Raw genomic sequence first — 19,713 nt, 5'->3', positions numbered from 1 at the left:
TACAGTCCTAGAAGTTTAATTGAACTAACACCCATGTAGTGCTATTGCCTCGATTGGCTTGCATGTTTCTACAATGAACAACCCTGTTTTCTCTGCTCTGCAATTCCGGCATCTCTGCTACCACAGCAAACACAATGTGTGCGGCTACAAAACACACATCAAGAAAAGTAGCAGTGGGAATGCAAGGTACAGGAGCATGGGCCTAGGTGGCCGGGTGGTAAAGAATCGTGGCATGAACATACATCATTCACTTTTCACTACTGAGATTCACTAAGAGTCAGTGACGGCTCTTCCATTATGGCGGAGAAGTGTCGCCCCGCCTGCTGCGAGCGCAGCAGGCACACATATAAATTAAATGGCTTGCGCTGTTACGCAAAGGCAAGGGATGGAGCCGATTAGTGCAATTGCAATATCGCTTTAGCCCCTGCCAGTGTGCATGTCCGATTGGCCGCCTGTCTACAGCCGGCCAATCTGACATGTGCACTTAACAGCTAGCAATCCCAGGTCTGAGAAACAGCCGAGGGATTGCAGCCACAGGCCCCAGCCTCAAAATAAGTGCTGGATTAGCCTGCTCCAACCAATCCTGATTGGTTGGTTTCGTGTTGCACAAGGGAGGAAATCCTTCCCTGTCCACCTGAGTCACCAGCCGAGAAGAGAACCAGGACGAAGAGAGAGTTTGCAACCAGAGCCTGCGTGCCAGCAAGCGCAACATATATGGTGAGTTGTTTGAGCATTGCGTCCCACCATATTTTATTGTTGCTGGCAGGCCCGGACTGGCCATAGCGGACACCGGGCAATCCCCGGTGCGCCGCACGGGTGGGGGCCGGTTTTGGGCCCCGGCGGACCGTTTTTGTTACAGGGCTGTTTTTGCAGCATAGCTGCAAAATCGGCCCTGTAACAAAATCGGGCAAAAACCGGCCCCGGCAAAGTGCTCGGCCGGCCCCCCACTCCCCCCCGGGGGGGCGGCCGAGCACTTTGCCAGGGCCGGTTGTGGTTCCCAGTCCGGCCCTGGTTGCCGGCTGCCATTGCTAAGAATCATTTGGCTTCAAATCTATCGTTACATGATTCCAAACAGAACGTGACCCATTGGTGATTACATATGATTAATGTTAGTTTCTGCTTTGCTCGGAAAGATCAATCATGTAGAACAGTTGTAAGTAACATCATGCAGAGAGCTCCTCAGTAGGCTTCGTCGATATTAAAAAAACAACAGGCAACTAGACTGTGCCTTTACCTGAAGGAAGTGATAAACCAGCGGCCATGTTTCAAAGGGCTAAAGCATGAAGGCAGGGCCCTGAGAGATTGGGGTCGAAGGCTTGGCACGTGGTACAGCCAAGCCCAGCAGCAGAACAATCAATCAATCAATTGTACTGCGCGCTACTCACCCTCTGAGGGTATCAAGGTGCTGAAGGGAAGGGGGTGCCACTACTGCTCGAATAACCAGGTCTTGAGGTGTCTCCTGAAGGTGAGATGGTCCTGGGTCAGTCGTAGGTGTGCGGGGAGGGAGTTCCACGTCTTGGCTGCTAGGTAGGAGAATGATCTTCCTCCGGTGGTGGCTCTGCGAATCCGTGGGACAGTGGCGAGGGTGAGGCTGGTGGAGCGGAGCTGGCGGGTGGGAGTGTAGAATGAGAGGCGGTTGTTGAGGTATTCGGGGCCCATGTTGTGGAGTGCTTTGTGTGCGTGAGTGAGCAGCATGAACATGATCCTCTTGCTGACGGGGAGCCAGTGCAGGTTTCTCAGGTGGATGGATATGTGGTTGTGGCGAGGGATGTCGAGGATGAGTCGTGCGGAGGCGTTCTGTATGCGCTGAAGCCGTTTCTGAAGTTTGGCTGTTGTTCCTGTGTATAGGGCGTTCCCGTAGTCCAGTCGGCTGGTGACGAGGGCCTGGGTGACCGTCTTTCTGGTTTCGGTGGGGATCCATCGGAAGATCTTTCGGAGCATGCGCAGGGTGTTGAAGCATGAGGACGAGATTGCATTGACTTGCTTGGTCATCGTGAGGGAGGAGTCCAGGATGAATCCCAGGTTGCGAGCGTGGTCCGTGGGTGTCGGTGCGGTGCCCAGCGACGTGGGCCACCAGGATCGTCCCAGGCGGATGGGGATTGTCCGAGGATGAGGACCTCCGTCTTGTCCGAGTTGAGTTTTAGACGGCTGTGCTTCATCCATTCTGCAACATCTTTCATTCCGTCCTGGAAGTTGGCTTTGGCGGTGAGCGGGTCTTTGGTGAGGGAGAGTATCAGTTGGGTGTCATCGGCGTAGGAGATGATGTTGATGTTGTGTTTTCGTGCAAAGGTGGTGAGGGGGCTCATGTAGATATTGAAGAGGGTTGGGCTGAGGGAGGAGCCCTGGGGTACGCTGCAGATGATCTTGGTGGCCTCGGAGCGGAAGGGGGGGAGGCGGACTCTCTGGGTTCTGTCGGAGAGGAATGATGTGATCCAGTCCAGAGCCTTTCCTTGGATCCCAGAGTTGAAGACGCGGGTTGTTAGGGTGCGGTGGCAGATGGTGTCAAAGGCTGCCGAGAGGTCTAGGAGGATGAGAGCGGCTGTCTCTCCGTTGTCCATCAGGGTCCTGACGTCGTCGGTGGCTGCGATGAGGGCGGTCTCGGTGCTGTGGTTGGCTCAGAATCCGGACTGGGATGGGTCGAGCGAGTTGTTTGCCTCGAGGAATGCAGTCAGCTGTTTGTTGACGGTTCTCTCGATGACTTTGGCCGGGAAGGGGAGGAGAGAGATGGGGCGAAAGTTCTTGAGGTCTTTGGGGTCTGCTGTTGGTTTCTTCAGAAGGGCGTTGATTTCTGAGTGTTTCCAGCTTCCAGGGAAGGTGCCTGGCGTGAAGGAGCTGTTAATGATGTTCTGGAGGTGGGGTGCGATGATGGTGTCAGCTTTGTTGAAGATATGATGAGGGCATGGGTCGGCGGAGGAGCCGGACTGGATGGTGTTCATGACGCGGGTGGTGTCTTCAGTGCTGATGGGCGTCCATGCGCTGAGGCTGGTGGTGGGGATCATTGGTTTGGTGGCTGGGGGCAGAGTCTGGGGTCCGAAGCTGTCGTGTATATCTGCAATCTTGCGGTGGAAGAATGCGGCGAGGGAGTTGCAGAGTTCTTGAGATGGTGTGATGTCGTTGTTGCTGGCGCTGGGGTTGTAGAGCTCTTTGACTATGCTGAAGAGTTCCTTGCTGTTGTGGGAGATGTTGTGTAGCCGCTCTTTGAATGATGTCCTTTTGGTGGTGCGGATCATCTGGTGGTATTCGCGGGTGACGCTCTTGAGGGCTGTCATGTTTTCTGATGCCCGCTTGTGGCGCCAGGCTTTTTCGAGGGTGCGGCATGATTTCTTTGCGATTTTGAGAAAACTATCTGAAATTCAGAAAACTAGTGCGAGCTCGACAGTTCAAATTAGCTTTTAGTAGAGAGTGTTCAGATCAGGCATAGACAGAGGAAAGATGTGTGGGGTGCAGACACAGCACCCAGGTTGATGGTCACTACACACAAGCACTCATGTCTCTCAGAACCCCTCACAATTGCACTGTATCTCGCCCTCCTTACAACCCAGAGGCTGACACAGCATAATCTAGATCAAACCCTTGGCAAAATTTATGGAAGCGTTGAGGTTGAGGCTACATAAAATCTACACCCTCCAGACGCAGTCCGGACATTTGTCCATCCCATTCAATGTCCCAACTACCCCATTTAGATTTTTATTAATCTTGTGTATTCAATTGTGTGATAATAGGCTTCGAGCTACCCATATTGTGAAATCTTTGGTGTGGTACAAAATTAATTAATAAATGAATAAATGTACCACATACCTGACTTGAGATCAGCTTTCCAAACAGAGCATTGACAATGTAATTGGTCTCATTACCCAAAAAACTTCAACCGAACGTGGCTCGGTTTGATTCATTCCGATTAAGAAAATTTGAAAAAAGGCACGTGCATGTGCAAATGTGTAATTTTCAAATGCTAGTGAACTGTGCACATATTTTCACATTGGGCAGCCCCTAGATTAGGACCTAATCAAACTGTATAAAGAAGAGAAAACCTTCAGAGAAACCACTAGGACAAAGAAAAAAGTGGAAAGAATTTACCAGCTGCAAACATTTCAAAATGTGCATCCTTTTATTATATACATGCCTCCTTCCCTCCCCAGTGGATATGGTTCTTTATTGTGGATCCACCTGTACATAACAAGAAGACCAGTATTCTGCAAATGTTCTGCATCATTATATAATTACAGGGATGGGGAGGGAGCGAATGCTTAATTTGTAAAAAAAAAAAAAAAAAATGTAGGGGCCTAAAGTGTTTCTTAGGAGCCTGCTGTCAGCGCTGCCAAATGCTGTTGTTGCTGTATACAACGCCTAGTCTTGATTGCACCTCTAGCCACTTTCAGCCACCTGCCTACTCCTTCCATCTCTTGTATTGCACCTTTGATGGTTCTTTTTCATCCCTGCTTTCTACGGTTTGGCTTGACAGTGCAGCTGTCGCCAGACAATTATGTGAGCATTACTAGCGAGGGGCTTTTACTACGCCCACATGTTGGGAGCCAGGAGTGCGTTTTGATTGGGCAGAATCTGTGAGCTTCCGCAAAAAGGGCTTTCCTTCCACACAGCTGTGATATTTTGTTTATTTATCCAGCTGTCTAAGCCTGACGTTGGAATGCTATTAAAGTGTCCTAGATAACTAGATAATTAATGTTGGTTTTCTTTGGTAACAGCTCAGACAGGAGGAAGGCAGTCACTAACCAATATAGATTTTTAGGGCTGGCTTGACAGTACAATCCCCTGGTCTTTTAACCTACACCAATATTATTCTAGAGTTCTGTGATTCTACACAAATACATATTGATACCCATGCTATTTACTTGTAATGCTTTATATTACTATACTTGGCCACTGGATTCAAGATAGCCTGGCTGATGAGGATTATGAATCCGAAACTGGTCCCAGGATGCTTGTTTCCGGTCCAGGGAAGACATGGCTTGGCAGTTCGGGCTGGACTGTTCCCATGAGGCACAGGGTCAGACTGATTTGCATATGGCCATGTCTAAACTGGGGTGGCTGAGTGAGCTAAAGAATGGTGATGGATTAAACCCAGATCAGTTGACTGGGGGTAGGTGTTTGATTTGCTCAAACGCTCCGTCCATCATCCCCTTTTGTATCGCTTCATATTACTATACAGCATTCTTTTAAAGCCAGACCTATTGGCATTGCCAATGCTCGTTTATTTTTGTACCTTCCGCTCTCGGTGACAAAAAATAAGCCCCAGTTCCCCAAAAAAAAAGAGTGCCGTCCCACCTGTTCACAACACAGTGCTATAATGTATTCACCAGGAGAAGCTGAGATCCAATGTAATCCCCTCTGTGTTTCAGTTTACTGAATCCCCCAAGCCCCGCCCAGCCAGTGAGTCTGATGACGATGTTATGGCTGAAAGGATTTCTTTTCAAAAGAGCCCGATGACTAATGGGATCAACCTGATCCAGCTGTGCAGTGCATAATCACCTTAGCATGTGCCACAGTCCTGCACGCGGGTTCCAAAGAGGTGGGCGCGGCAGCATCTGTAAGAACAAAATGTCGCTGCAGGATAGTTGCACACAGGAAAAAAAAAAGTAATGCAACCCAAATAGATGGGTAGTCAGTGCTTAATCTGTATAAAAAATAGTAATAATGATTAAATGCAGTGGCCCAAAGTATTCTTGAGATGCCCACCACCGACATTGTCTCTTTAGTCTTTACTTCGCCCCCCCCCCCCCTTCCGGTCTATTTGTGTCACTTTTGCAGGTCCTCTTCATTCCTGCTTTTGCCCTCTGTCACTGTTTCCTAATTTTTCGTATTCCTTCTTTCCCCATGGTCTGCTTTTCTCTCTTTTTCTTGCTCTGTGTCAAAGCTTGATGTAGAAAAAAAAGTCCCAGACCCATTGCTGGAATTGGGAAATATTTACTCTGTGGAGCATATTAATTGGGAGTCAAGGTGTGGCAGAGGGAAAGGGGTTAAGTAAGTAGGTGCGAAGTAAAAAAAAAGTAGAGTCCGATGGTTCATTTATACTTTTTTTAATCTGCTGCAAAGATATTGGTAACAAAGACAATTGAGACAGTGAATCTGCACCGCTTAAGTCATTGATCACAAAGAGGCTAAATTGTAAAACCTTTGTGTGCCCAGTACATTTCAGAGGATAACAATAATGGTAAGATAACTCAGGTGGTACATGTATTTGCTGGAGAGATCTGTGTTTTGTCTAGTCACAGTTTTGACTCATAAAGTAGCACATAGGGTTAATGTGCCCACTGTAAACACATTGTGTAACAAGCAGGACACAGATTTGTATGTTAAATAGGTAGGTAAGTGGGCTATTTTTGACAGAGAGATCCTTTTGAGACTTACAATTTATAGCTTGCAAGTCTTCGAGTACAGCACAGTGAAGTAGGAGCCAGCATCAAGAAACTGCATGCAAACTGCAAGTCATGAGTTGAGATCATTGTTATTTTTTTCTCAATCTGTTATTATTTTAAGTATGCAAAGAAGGGCGCGTTTAAGTAATATTATAGCCTTGTTAGTACAGACAATCCCAATCACTACATTGCATTCTAAATCTTGACTTTGTGACAGGCACCGCGCGGTGCCTGTCACGTTGTTCTTTGAAAGGCAGGGGGGTACCATAGGTACCCCCCATGTGCACCCCCCACCCCCTGGAGTACATGGGAGCCTGCAACAGGCCCCCAAGCAGATTCCGCATGCCTTTCCGGTGCAGCAATGCCGTCATGGAAAGGCATTCAAAAATGCACATTCTAATATGGCTGGCGGTGTCTTTCAGACACCGCCACCATATTGAACCCTTTTCCGCCCGGTCGACATGTCGACCGGGCGGAAAACCGGCGGACGGTCTTTCCGTCCGCTGCGGACACCCCAGCCATTGTATTATGGCGGGGGCTCTTTTCTACAGGGATTGCGGGCAGATTGCCCCCGCCGGGCCGGCGGTGATTAACGCCGGCCCGGCGGGGGCAATCCACCCACCATCCTAATGGGGCCAATAGTGTTTACAAAGGTGGAGACTATAGGATTCCTACATATTATATTTCCTCTTTTTATGATATAACATTTACGGTACATTGATTTACACACATGTATGATTTATCATCACTATGTGTGTGATATAAAGAGCTCTGACACTGAACACTTGGATGTGTTGCGCTATTAAAAGAATTAAGTACACAATTAATTAGTGAGTGTCATTTACATTGTTATTTGTGTAATTACTCATATGCACACATATATATCTGCCTTTTTACAGTGCAACTATATCTCTCAAATGAGGGTGGGGGGGGGGGGGGGGGGGGGGTAGAGCAAAGTCAAAAACCTGGCTCCAAATCATAGTTTCTCAGAAGTTCTTGTGAAGTAGTAAGCTGTGTGCCTTTGTTTCCTTCCATTCAATTAGCGTCTATGTGTTAGGCTCCAGATGGCTCTCAGCCAGGATGGTGCTTGAAAAAAAAAGAAATGCCAATCCCCCTTGAAATCAGGCCTTTGTTTTGGGCCCAGCTGGAAGTGAAAATAAGAAAACCACTTGCTGCCTGCAGGTTGTTGCCCCGAACAGAAAGCAGACAATGTGTGGGCGTGTCTGAATTGTGGCCTGGTGGAGGAAAAAATAAAGCAGGAATAATTCAGCATATGTCAAAGATCGTCTGGATCCCAGATTCAACCAAGAAACAGCTGCCGGAACTGGGATCTGGTAAGATCTCCCTAATTTCCTGCACTTCCCAGACCTCAAAAATGAGTGCCAGTGCCAATCACCTGCATTCAATGGCAAAAATTAGGTACTGAGTGTAGCTTTTGTATAAAGGGTATGAAAAGTTTCAAGGGCATTTTAATTAGTGTGACGTGTTTATAATTTAATCAAGTATTAGAAAAGCCAATGGGTCTGGATAAATTACCCATTGCATACAATTTTATTAAAACATTATTGGTGCATCCTTGCAGAGAGAAGTACACTTTTCAGTGTCACTGTACATCACAGGAAAATAAGATACTTATTGATGCAAAGAAAATGTAATATTGCCTTTAAAGTACTGTAACCTGAAGATATAGCTTAAACACACAAGAAAGAAAAAGGATTGAAAATTGAGAAAAAAAGCATTGGCAAAGTAAAGCATGGCCAAAAAGCCATGGCACTGAACTGCACTTCTTTTTAAGTGGATACACAGATGTGATCAGACAAAATCCCATCGCTCACAGTGCAAGAGAGTCAATGGCTGAAGTGGGCTGAGCCACTGCCCAAAGTTGTATGCTGTCGTGGGCCGAAGCAAAATGAGTTTTGCAGCTGAAAAGACCAATGCATGAAGAGGGCGGACCCAAAGCCCCTCTATATATGCATACATATATGTATATTTCTATTTACAAATTATTATGATTACATGAGGCAGCTAAAACTGTTGCTGTATCAGACTTAAAACAAGAATATTTCCATGGCTCCTCAACGAAAAACCAAAGGTGATGGACGGAGCGTTAACAATACAAACACTCACCCCCAGTCAACTGATCTGGGTTTAATCCATCACCGTTCTTTAGCTCACTCCGCCACCCCAGTTCAGACATGGCCATATGCAAATCAGTCTGACCCTGTGCCTCATGGGAACAGTCCAGCCCGAACTGCCAAGCCATGTCTTCCCTGGACCGGAATCAAGCTTCCCAGGACCGGTTTCTGGCATTACAGCCGTCTTCAGCCGGGCTTGCTTGACTCCAGTGGCAAAGTGAGCAAGGGACTCACGTCTGAGCATACCCTGCCAACTTAGGGCGAACAAAGAAAAACCTTTGGCTTTTCATGGCTCCTCAACCCCATTCGTGCCAGCCCCCTCCACATCTACAGGCAAAACAAGGACCGAAACATAATCTTGTCTGGAAAAATGCCTTAGACAATCTGATTGGCATATATTCTTTTGCTTCACCATTCGTGTCATAGAATGTGGGTGACTTTTACCCCACCATGCAGAAGTCAGGCTTGTTTTTTTAAAGATCTGTGGCAAAAAAAGTGGCTTTTCAATGACAGCATTTTGCATATCCAAATAAAGTTTGCGTGTGCTATCATTATTCCACAGGTGTTTTGATTACCCAACTCACTGAATCACCTTTGATTACCCAACTCACTGAATCACCTTTAATCACGTGGGGAAGTGTGGCTCACTGGTTAGAGCAGGCAGACCCTGAAGCAGAGGTCAGACCCGGGACCAGGGTTCAATTCCCGACGCGGCAGGGTCTTGAGTTCAAATGTCCATGGACTCGATAATTCTCGCTTCGGTGCCTACTCTAACCAGGGATCACACTCGGCAACTCTGGGCATTAAGCTTGCTTAATCTCCACAACGGCCCCCCCGCGGCGGGATGCCTGGCTTTCACCTTGGGGATGCCCTGTAGGGGCTATCTCACAGGGAAAAGCCAGGAGGGGTTCCCAAGGCAAGCGCGGAGATACCCCTTCGGGGGTCGATTCAGGCGCTATATAAGAAACATAATAATAAATAATAATAATCATGAAATAGAGTCTACTTCCTTGTTTAGGGGTACGCACAGATAGGAATTTTCACCCTTAAATTGCAGTTAGCAGCCGCTGTAAACTCCATTGCAAAGACTATGATTTAATTAAATGGACTACTGACCGCTTAAATGTAAGTACACTTTTACCATATGCTAATTTTGGTAGTTGGATATTATAATTTCGAGTGTGTTCACATATCTCTTGTTTAGTGTTTCCCAAACTGTGGGTCGGGTCACGAGCTCGTTTTTGGTGAGCAGCAGAAAGTCCAAGCAATATATAAAGATGCCTTTAAATTCTGTATTTATCTTGTCATGTTTGTTGAGCTTCGAGTGTCAGGCTATGTCTTCTGACAAATTGCTGCTTATGTTATTTTTAACATGGTGACTAGTGATTACAAACTCCCTTCACTTTGCAGTCAGAGAAAGAAGAGTAAAGTGTGTTATGTGACATTCTAGCTGGGGTAAATATAGTGTGAAATGAAATGTGGTAAAATGGCATTGGTTCATAACACGCAAAATGTAAATCCATGTAAATGAACTGTACACATTCAGCATTTAAGAAATCAAAAATGAAGCGTGTGTTTTTGTAATTCTGAACTGTGACTGAAGATTTAACAGGATCAGAATAAATCAAGACACTTTACATGGAGATTAACAAAACAATTAATAAATACTCGCTGAAAAAAGATTTCCAAACATTATCATTTGTGTGCACTACAGTTTTGTTACTAAAATTGCATGTCTGTGAATGTCATTTCAATGGAAAATGTCCAGTCTGTAAATGATAATGCACTACCACTACCACTACAATGCTTTAGTTACATTAACACCTTATAGCCGCAGCGCTAAGGGGGCGGTGCGGCCGCACGGCGCGCCCATGCTGGTGACGGAACCGCTCCGTCACCAGCCTCGGTTGAGCTGTGCTCATGATGGAGCGGTTCCGTCATGGCACCGCCCGCTCAATGGAACGCCCAGCGCAGGGTCGGAATCCACGCCGCGCAGGCGTGGCGAGCGGGCCATGACGGAACCGCTCCGTCATGAGCACACCGCAGCTGATGACGGAGCGGTCTAGTCATCAGCATCGAAGGAGTTAACAAATCGGCTGCCTCGTGTCCATTAAAGCTAGGTGGGTCATGAAAGTTTTTTGAATTAAAAGTGGGACGTAGTTCTAAAAAGTTTGGGAAACACAGCTTTAGTTTATTCACAACTCTTGTCTTTGTTTGAGGTTGCTAAAATATACAGTAGCTTTATGTCAGGGAAAAATGTCCCTTCATGTGATACCATAGAGCAGTGATACTCAAAGTACGGCACGGGGGCCGCTTGCGGCTCTCCTGACATTTACATGCGGCCCCCTGGTCAATAGCAGCACTAGGCTAATGTTGTGGCTCAGGACTGACATAAAAAATATGTTAAATAAACCGGCAAGCATTTTTTTTAAGGTTGATTGAAATCATAGAAAAGAAGTAACTAGGGTGACCTAAGCCTATTAACGTTTAGAACACCTTCATTTATAAATACATCTTGCAGTAACAGTTAATAAAGTCTGTTAATAGTTCATTAACATGCAGAATAGTTTCACCTTAGTACATCGGATTATCAGTGCATTGAGAAGTATTTTTTCTTAAGTGATAGTTTTCAAACATGAATTGAAAAACATGTATTCTTCCCTACACCCTAATTCCAATACCAATAGTGTACAAAGAGGCAAGTCAGTTGTCATGTGAACTTTTTGGGGACCGGGATTTCTATTATACATGAAGAACATATAGTTTAATAAATAAAACACTGGAGAAGGCTTTGTACAGCACACATCCTGAAGTATCTCAAGTTCCTCATATGTGATAACAGAGAAAAAGGAAAACAGTTAAATAAAATAATTGCCTAGGATCACACAATTTGGGTAAGCTGAGAAGCTGGGACTAATCTCAAGTTTTTGGTTTCACATTGTGCAATTCAGGCACTAGATGTATACGTCTACCTTCCCTTATACCCACCTTACCACAAACCCCTCCCCCAAACCCCTACCGCCATCTTGCTAGTATGAATACAGCCCTCGGTCACATCACAAACCAAATTTGTGGCCCCTGGGGAAATGTTTGTGAATACCCATGTCATAGAGATAGAGGATCATCTGGATAATATAACTTCCATTGCACCAGTAATGTTAGTGAATTGGCACAACAACACGGTTTTAAGCTTCTGGTAAATAGGTTTCAGTGACAGACGTTATCAGCACAAAACTGCACTGGACTCAGGTTACCGACTGCAGTAGGATGAAAGGATAAGACAGTGTTGCTGTGATTCGTATCTGATCTGTGATCTGTGATCCAGGGTGTGCACCATGATCTCTCACGCATACTTATTCAACAGCAAATGCATCTGATGAGCTGACAAAGCTATTCAAGGCATGGGAAAAAGTGTGCCAGAAAGATTTTCAAAGGGGCAAGACAAAGCAACATAGAACACATTGGAAAGAGCAAACACACGCCTATTTCATATTCAGATCTCCCCTCACCCATTATACTGCCCTTCCCTGCTCACTTCACAGCTTCCTCTCTACAGAGACGGTTATTAGGCCACAAAAGACTTTTCTAGCTTTTCTTTTCATTACATTATCTAAATGAATGTCTAGGGTTAGATCTGTCTTGTGGGCGGTGTACTAGATTTGCTGTCAAAGGCCACTTATTCCACACTGTGTGATCTTACCCAGATCACCTAATTTTCTTGTGATTCGGTCGAAATTGACATTTAGGTGATGGAATAGAGACAAATGTAGTCACTCTGCTCCTTCAGCAAGTGGGCTGAAAATAATCAATAAGTAATAGGCAAAAATCCAGGATGGCACTGTGGGGAGGGTATAGACCGTGTCGTGTGACCAATACACGCATCTAAAAGCATGAATAAGGGCGGAGCTTTAAGTGGGATGGAAAAAGTGGCCAAAGTCTATGTAAATATGGAAGTGGCTTACAATTTCTAAACTACAATCCTGTACTTACCATAGCATGCCACCTGGCTGGTATTTTGGTACCTCTATGCAAGCTTTATGTTATTGAATCCAGACATATCACTCAATGCCGGACCTTCATATAAAACAAGCCAAACCTATTGGCTTTGACAATGCTTTTTAGGAGTACCAGATACATGAATAACAGTAATTTTGTTGTGAGTAATTAAAATTGAAAATATTTCAATTCTGAAAATATGGGACTGTGATTTAAAGATTACTAAGGTCTGTGGAAGGGGTACTGGAGTTCAGATAGTCTCAGTCACACCCATTCTTCATTCCACATCTCTTTCCTCTGCAGTCTCTTGCTCTGTTAAGCACGTATACCCTTTTTTCTCCCCACATCGTTCCGAAATCCTGCATCTGCATATCTTACACCTCATCCCTTTATCCTTCAACATCCTTTTTAAGCTCTCTAAAGCATCTACACCCTTGCATGTTCATCACCCAACCATACCCTCCAAACAACAAACCCACTCACGTATAAGCATGCCTTTTCTGTTACTTCCTACCTGTCAGTATGTACACACCAGTGTATCTCTTTCATATACTACTGCATAGAATCACAATTCACACTTGTGACTAATCATCTGTGCACTTGCACAGAGGCTAAGGAGGCTAAGGATTTATTGAGCATGTGTTCTGAACACCTTTATCACCCACTGTCATGCACTGTGGGAAACTTGTACTACCTTCAGCCTCAACTCTAGAGGTTGAACACGAAGACACCTAGAGGCAACTCACTTCACAGTATGCAGTATAAAAGAGCAACGTGCTGCATGAAAAAAATTGAGAAAAACAATATGATGGAAAAAAGCATATTCTCTTATGGAATGCAAGGTTAAGTAAAACATGAAAGGTCTAATTACAATGACGGTCAACTAACATTGTAGGTTTAAAGTCCGACTGTCACATTATAATGACGGCGGTCAGAGTTTAAACCAGCCGGGGAATCCGACTTGCTTCCAATGGGCTCAAGGAGCCTGTCGACCAGTTGGAAAGGCCTCATAATCCCTTAAGGACAGCGTTTCAGCCGTCTGACTTATGATGGCACTCTCCGACAGCAGTTGAATTTGAATTTGAAGGGATTTGTAAAGCGCTCATACACCTGGCGGTTTCTTGGTGCTTACTAGCAACTGCTACTCGGTGGGTCGGAAAGGAGGGGAAGGTGAGCATTCAGGATGGGAAAGCTTGGGTGAAAAGGAAAGTCTTAAGGTCTCTGCGAAAGAGGGGGTACTGGGTGCAGGTTCTGAGGGACAAAGGGAGGGAATTCCAAAAAACTGGACCCGCAGTTGCAAACTTGGAACCACCCCACTTCTTCCGTTTGAAGCGCGGAACCGTGAGAAGGTGGTGGGAAGAGGATCGGAGGTCTCGTGAGGGAGTGTAAGTTTGAATGGCAGAGTTGATGAAAGAAGGGGCAGAACCTGCCCGGGCTTTAAAAATGGTGCAGCCTAGCTTGAATAAGACGCGCTGCCGGACAGGGAGCCAGTGCAGGGAAAAAAGGAGGGGAGTTACATGATGAGATTTAGAAAGGTTAAAAACCAGCCGAGCGGCCTGGGTTTGAACCAGCTGGAGGCGCCTCATGAGGTAGTCGGGCATGCCGTGGTAAAGGACATTGCCATAGTCTAGGCGGGAAGTTACCATGGCCAGAAGAATTAGTTTGAGCGCGTCTGGGGCGAAAAATCGTGAGACTCTGCGGATGGTCCTGAGTGAGAGGAAAGCTGAGGAAACCACTGCAGATACTTGAGAATGTAGGGAGAGTTGATTATTGATTTTGAATCCCCGGCCTTTCTGACATGGAACTGCTGCTGGAAAGTGTGTACGGGGCCCCCTAGCAGGGCCTACTTCTCCCCTGGCACTTCGCATGTGCCCCCTTCACATCCCTGCACCGTGTGGGAGGCACCATGAGGGGCCTGCCACTCTGTGCAGGGATGTTTAAAAACTTCAATTTTTCAATGGGAGTTTCTGCTGCAGCAGTTTCGGCCCACCACACAAGCTCCCATTGAAAAATGGAAGTTTGTGACCGCACCATATGCGGTTGCATCCTAATTGCGGTGACGGAACCGCTGACCTGAGTTCAATCAGATCCCAATGCGCAGCGAAGTCGGTCGGAGGCAACTCCGATCGACATTGTAATCAGGGCCAAAATGTTCACAGGAATTCCATTGCTATTGTGGATTACCTCAATGTTTGTGCAGTTGTTGTTCAGAAATCATTGTTCCTGTAAAGCTTGGGACATGAATATAGGGCCCAATAGGGCTCGTTTTGAGGTAATGTTTTCATTATTTCCAGGTCTGAGACTAGGAGGGAACCACCCCACTTGAAGCCCCGAATAAGTGTTCCATAGAAAGCCATCGAAAACATCTTATGTGAAACTGAAGATGGCTTAACCCCACCTGGGTGAGGATGTATAGCCTGAGTTCCAAGTAGACCTGTATTGCTGAAGCCCATCCGATTAATAAACACAGTATGCAGGAGTAGAAGCGCAGCAGTGTAAACTTGGAAGTGAACTGGAAAAAGAGCTTTATCACAGAAAAATGCAATAAACTACTTTTGTCGGCATGAATATGAATTAGCCACACTTGATATAAGAGCCATTACATACTGCATAGTTTGCAGATGACAACAACAAAGTGTTTCCAACATAAATGGATCAAAAATATCGGTGCACATGGTGAAATGCCTTTGTAAAAACTAACTGGCCACATCTCCGCTCTTGAGCCTGGCTTTCCAGTATTTAAAGGGATGATAATTTTGCTAAGGTTGCACACACATTCCAGATTAATCAGCTGAAGGAAGAGTTTACAGGAGGACACGAAGGATTTTAGTCTACAGCAGGGCACCATAACACAGAGTATGGGCTTTAATGCAAACAGAGCGGATAGAATGACCCTTTCTTTTTGTTTCACTATTACCACAAATTCATGGTTACATCACAAAGACTGTTCTCAGAGCAGCAAATATTGCAAGAGGACACTCGGACACTCGGACTTTAGGAACATCCCAAGCATGATGCATCTCTTTTTAAAATTCTGGCTTCTTGATTTCTAAAGCGCTTCCATTGGAGTAGCATATATAATAAATATGGAGTGTGATATCCTGTGTGGCTGGGCTGTTTAATAAAGGCTGCCCTGGAGAGTGAACACATAAGTCCTTCATGACTGAAATGCACCAAATAATTGAGGCACACATGTTATTACAACAAGCATTGGCAACAACACTAGGTATGGCTTTAATGTGCTGCACTGTGCACTAACACAAGCACACTGCTCCACCTGTACTCACACTACACACCAGTTACCGTGTACACTGACATGCACAGATATGCACACCCACTCACACAGGCACACCCTACTCCTCAGTCACACAGGCACACCCGCTCCATGCACTCACACAGGCACACCCCACTCCTCAGTCACACAGGCACACCCGCTCCATGCACTCACACAGGCACACCCTACTCCACAGTCACACAGGCACACCCCCTCCATGCACTCACACAAGCACACCCTACTCCTTAGTCACATAGGCACTCCCCATCCATGCATTCACACAGGCGCACCCCATTCCTCAATCACACAGGCACACCCCCTCCATGCACTCACACAGGCCCACCTCACTCCTCAGTCACGCAGGCACACCCACTCCATGCACTAACACAGGCGCACGCCACTCCTCAGTCACACAGGCACACCCACTCCATGCACTCACACATGCGCACGCCACTCCTCAGTAATACAGGCACACCCCCTCCATGCACTAACACAGGCGCACGCCACTCCTCAGTCACACAGGCACACCCACTCCATGCACTCACACATGCGCACGCCACTCCTCAGTAATACAGGCACACCCCCTCCATGCACTAACACAGGCGCACGCCACTCCTCAGTAATACAGGCACACCCACTCCATGCACTCACACAGGCGCACGCCACTCCTCAGTAATACAGGCACACCCCCTCCATGCACTCACACAGGCGCACGCCACTCCTCAGTAATACAGGCACACCCACTCCATGCACTCACACATGCGCACGCCACTCCTCAGTAATACAGGCACACCCCCTCCATGCACTAACACAGGCCCACCTCACTCCTCAGTCACGCAGGCACACCCACTCCATGCACTAACACAGGCGCACGCCACTCCTCAGTCACACAGGCACACCCACTCCATGCACTCACACATGCGCACGCCACTCCTCAGTAATACAGGCACACCCCCTCCATGCACTAACACAGGCGCACGCCACTCCTCAGTCACACAGGCACACCCACTCCATGCACTCACACATGCGCACGCCACTCCTCAGTAATACAGGCACACCCACTCAATGCACTAACACAGGCGCACGCCACTCCTCAGTAATACAGGCACACCCCCTCCATGCACTAACACAGGCCCACCTCACTCCTCAGTCACGCAGGCACACCCACTCCATGCACTAACACAGGCGCACGCCACTCCTCAGTCACACAGGCACACCCACTCCATGCACTCACACATGCGCACGCCACTCCTCAGTAATACAGGCACACCCCCTCCATGCACTAACACAGGCGCACGCCACTCCTCAGTCACACAGGCACACCCACTCCATGCACTCACACATGCGCACGCCACTCCTCAGTAATACAGGCACACCCCCTCCATGCACTAACACAGGCGCACGCCACTCCTCAGTAATACAGGCACACCCACTCCATGCACTCACACAGGCGCACGCCACTCCTCAGTAATACAGGCACCCCCCCTCCATGCACTCACACAGGCGCACGCCACTCCTCAGTAATACAGGCACACCCACTCCATGCACTCACACAGGCGCACGCCACTCCTCAGTAATACAGGCACACCCCCTCCATGCACTCACACAGGCGCACGCCACTCCTCAGTAATACAGGCACACCCACTCCATGCACTCACACATGCGCACGCCACTCCTCAGTAATACAGGCACACCCCCTCCATGCACTAACACAGGCGCACGCCACTCCTCAGTCACACAGGCACACCCACTCAATGCACTCACACAGGTGCACCCCACTCCTCAGTAACACAGGCACACCCTTCCCCTGCGATCATACTGACACACCTTTCCCCTGTACTCACAGTCACACCTCTCCCCTTGTGCTAACACTGGCACACTTCTTCCCATGTAAACTCAAGGTACACCTCTCTGCCTACACTCACACAAGCACACCATACACCCTGCGCTCATACAGACCCACCCTTCACCTTCCACTCATGCAGATTTCATTCACCTTTTACACATTCTGCCAACTTCAAAGAATTTGAAAAATACATCTTTTCGTCTATGATAGCCGGTACATCATTGTGTTGACACCTGGTCATCATTAGTGAGCTACCTCTCTTTGGGAGTTATTTAAATGTCAAGCCACAAATGCTCATGCAATATGTTAAAACGAACCTGTGTCGTCAAATATTAGTTTGGAGTCATTTTGGTTTAGTGTGGCAGACCAATCCCAGGGTCACTGGAATTTTGTGATTGTGCTCCTGTTGCGTTTAGCGCCTAGTTATCGATTTGCCGCATTTGCCACATAATCTATTACCTGGTGTATAATTTGCAGATTTTAACCAAAAAAAAGGGTTTCTAGTTCAAATGCTTCAAAAGTTAGTAAAATCACAGTGACACGTTGTCGTGCAGTGGAAGGCCCTTTGCAAAGATTGACTGGTAAACTTTCTGTTGCTTATTGCTACATTTAGGTGTTAAACCGGTACCAATGAGGTGCAACCTATGTACCCAGACAATGTTAACAAGTGTAAAAATGTCAAAATAATGAAATAATATTATTACAAAATGTGCCGCATTGTGGAACATAATATCAGGAGCGGCCCCTGCAGGTAAGAGCGGTGGGGCGGGGGTAGTCAACAGGTGTTGATGAAGGAAAATTAAATAATAATAAAAAGAAAACCACGACAATATGGCGAAAGCAAGGCGAGTGGATTTCTCTTTTTAAATTGAATTTTCCCTCATTGTCGTCTGTCGACTCCGCCCACCTCGCCCCACCGCTCTTACCTGCATGGGCCGCTCCTGCATAGTATGCTTTCCTTGCCGCAAAATTTAGTCAACCCTGCGCATAATTTGGCCCTCTTGTGTCACATAATACTAGCAGCCCTGCATATTGTTAGGTGAGGGGAAAACCTCCAAGGGCCAATAGTAAATCAGTTGAAGCACTCTTTTGGTGGAATAGCACAACGTCTGCTCCACTAATACTGTACTCCGGGAGAACAGCACATGTGTGAACCAAACCCCCTCCCTCAGTAGTGCTTCTTGAAGAACTGTGTCGATCACATAGTCTGGCAACAGCTGCGCTGTCATGCTGGGCCTAAAGAGTGTGCCCATGCGTGCTCGGTTTCTGCTGAGTGTAACATAATATGTTATAAACAAACTAGTTCGCTATGCAAAGTGGAAAGGGTAGCATTTGCGAACTTCAAATAAAGTCAAAATCATTCACAGCATGTGCAAAATATTTAGAATACTGAGAAAAACTGCATTTATTTCATCATTGGGAGTCCTTCTGTATCAATATATATTAAAATATGTATTATATGCTTCATAAATTGCTTTTTTCCTTCCCATGTAGGGTGGTTTCCTTGACCCATACTTCAGTCAAAACTGAAACATAATTTGGTCCACTGTACCCACATAATTCCACTGGCCAAGGTAATACCTAGCATTCTCTTTGAGCCAGCTTTGTGCAGTGCGCCAGACTGTGCCCGGTGCCAGCACCCAGTCAAAAAGAAGCTGCACAGAATAAGGCGCTTGAAAATCGAGCTGCAACACACCTGGGCGCTTTCACGTAACCTGGGCTGTTGAGGGCATAGAGTTACCAGTCACGTGGCAGTTGCAGCCACCAAAAGTCAATACAACAAAACACCCACGAATTCACAAAGCCAAACTCCTGTTTGGAGATGAGAGGGAGCCGTGTATTATTTATAGACACTAAAGAGGAGCTAAGCTTTTCATTCACACCAGGCAAACACATTTTGTCATAAAGGTTTTTTTGTTCGAAATATTTAGGTTTTTTTTAATGACGACATAGAAAACCCACTACCAATTTCAATACCAACAGATAATAATAAACGGGAAACGTAGCATTCATCTATATGCAGGAGAGGAGGAATATAATAAATGATCACAATGCATTGCTCATGAATTCAAATGACTGGAGTTCGTC

At 46.6% G+C, this 19,713-nt stretch overlaps 1 protein-coding gene across 2 annotated transcripts in view; it reads right to left on the bottom strand.

Annotated features, from left to right (window-relative positions):
- The window catches only part of LOC144784447 (sodium channel protein type 5 subunit alpha-like), a 1,060,325-nt gene that overhangs the window by 820,408 nt on the left and 220,204 nt on the right, over positions 1-19,713 (bottom strand). The gene's annotated exons all lie outside the window — the stretch shown is intronic.

This window comes from Lissotriton helveticus, chromosome 10 (assembly GCF_964261635.1).
Source record: "Lissotriton helveticus chromosome 10, aLisHel1.1, whole genome shotgun sequence".
Taxonomy (NCBI): Eukaryota; Metazoa; Chordata; class Amphibia; order Caudata; family Salamandridae; genus Lissotriton; species Lissotriton helveticus.
This window is presented reverse-complemented; position numbering and strand designations above follow the sequence as displayed.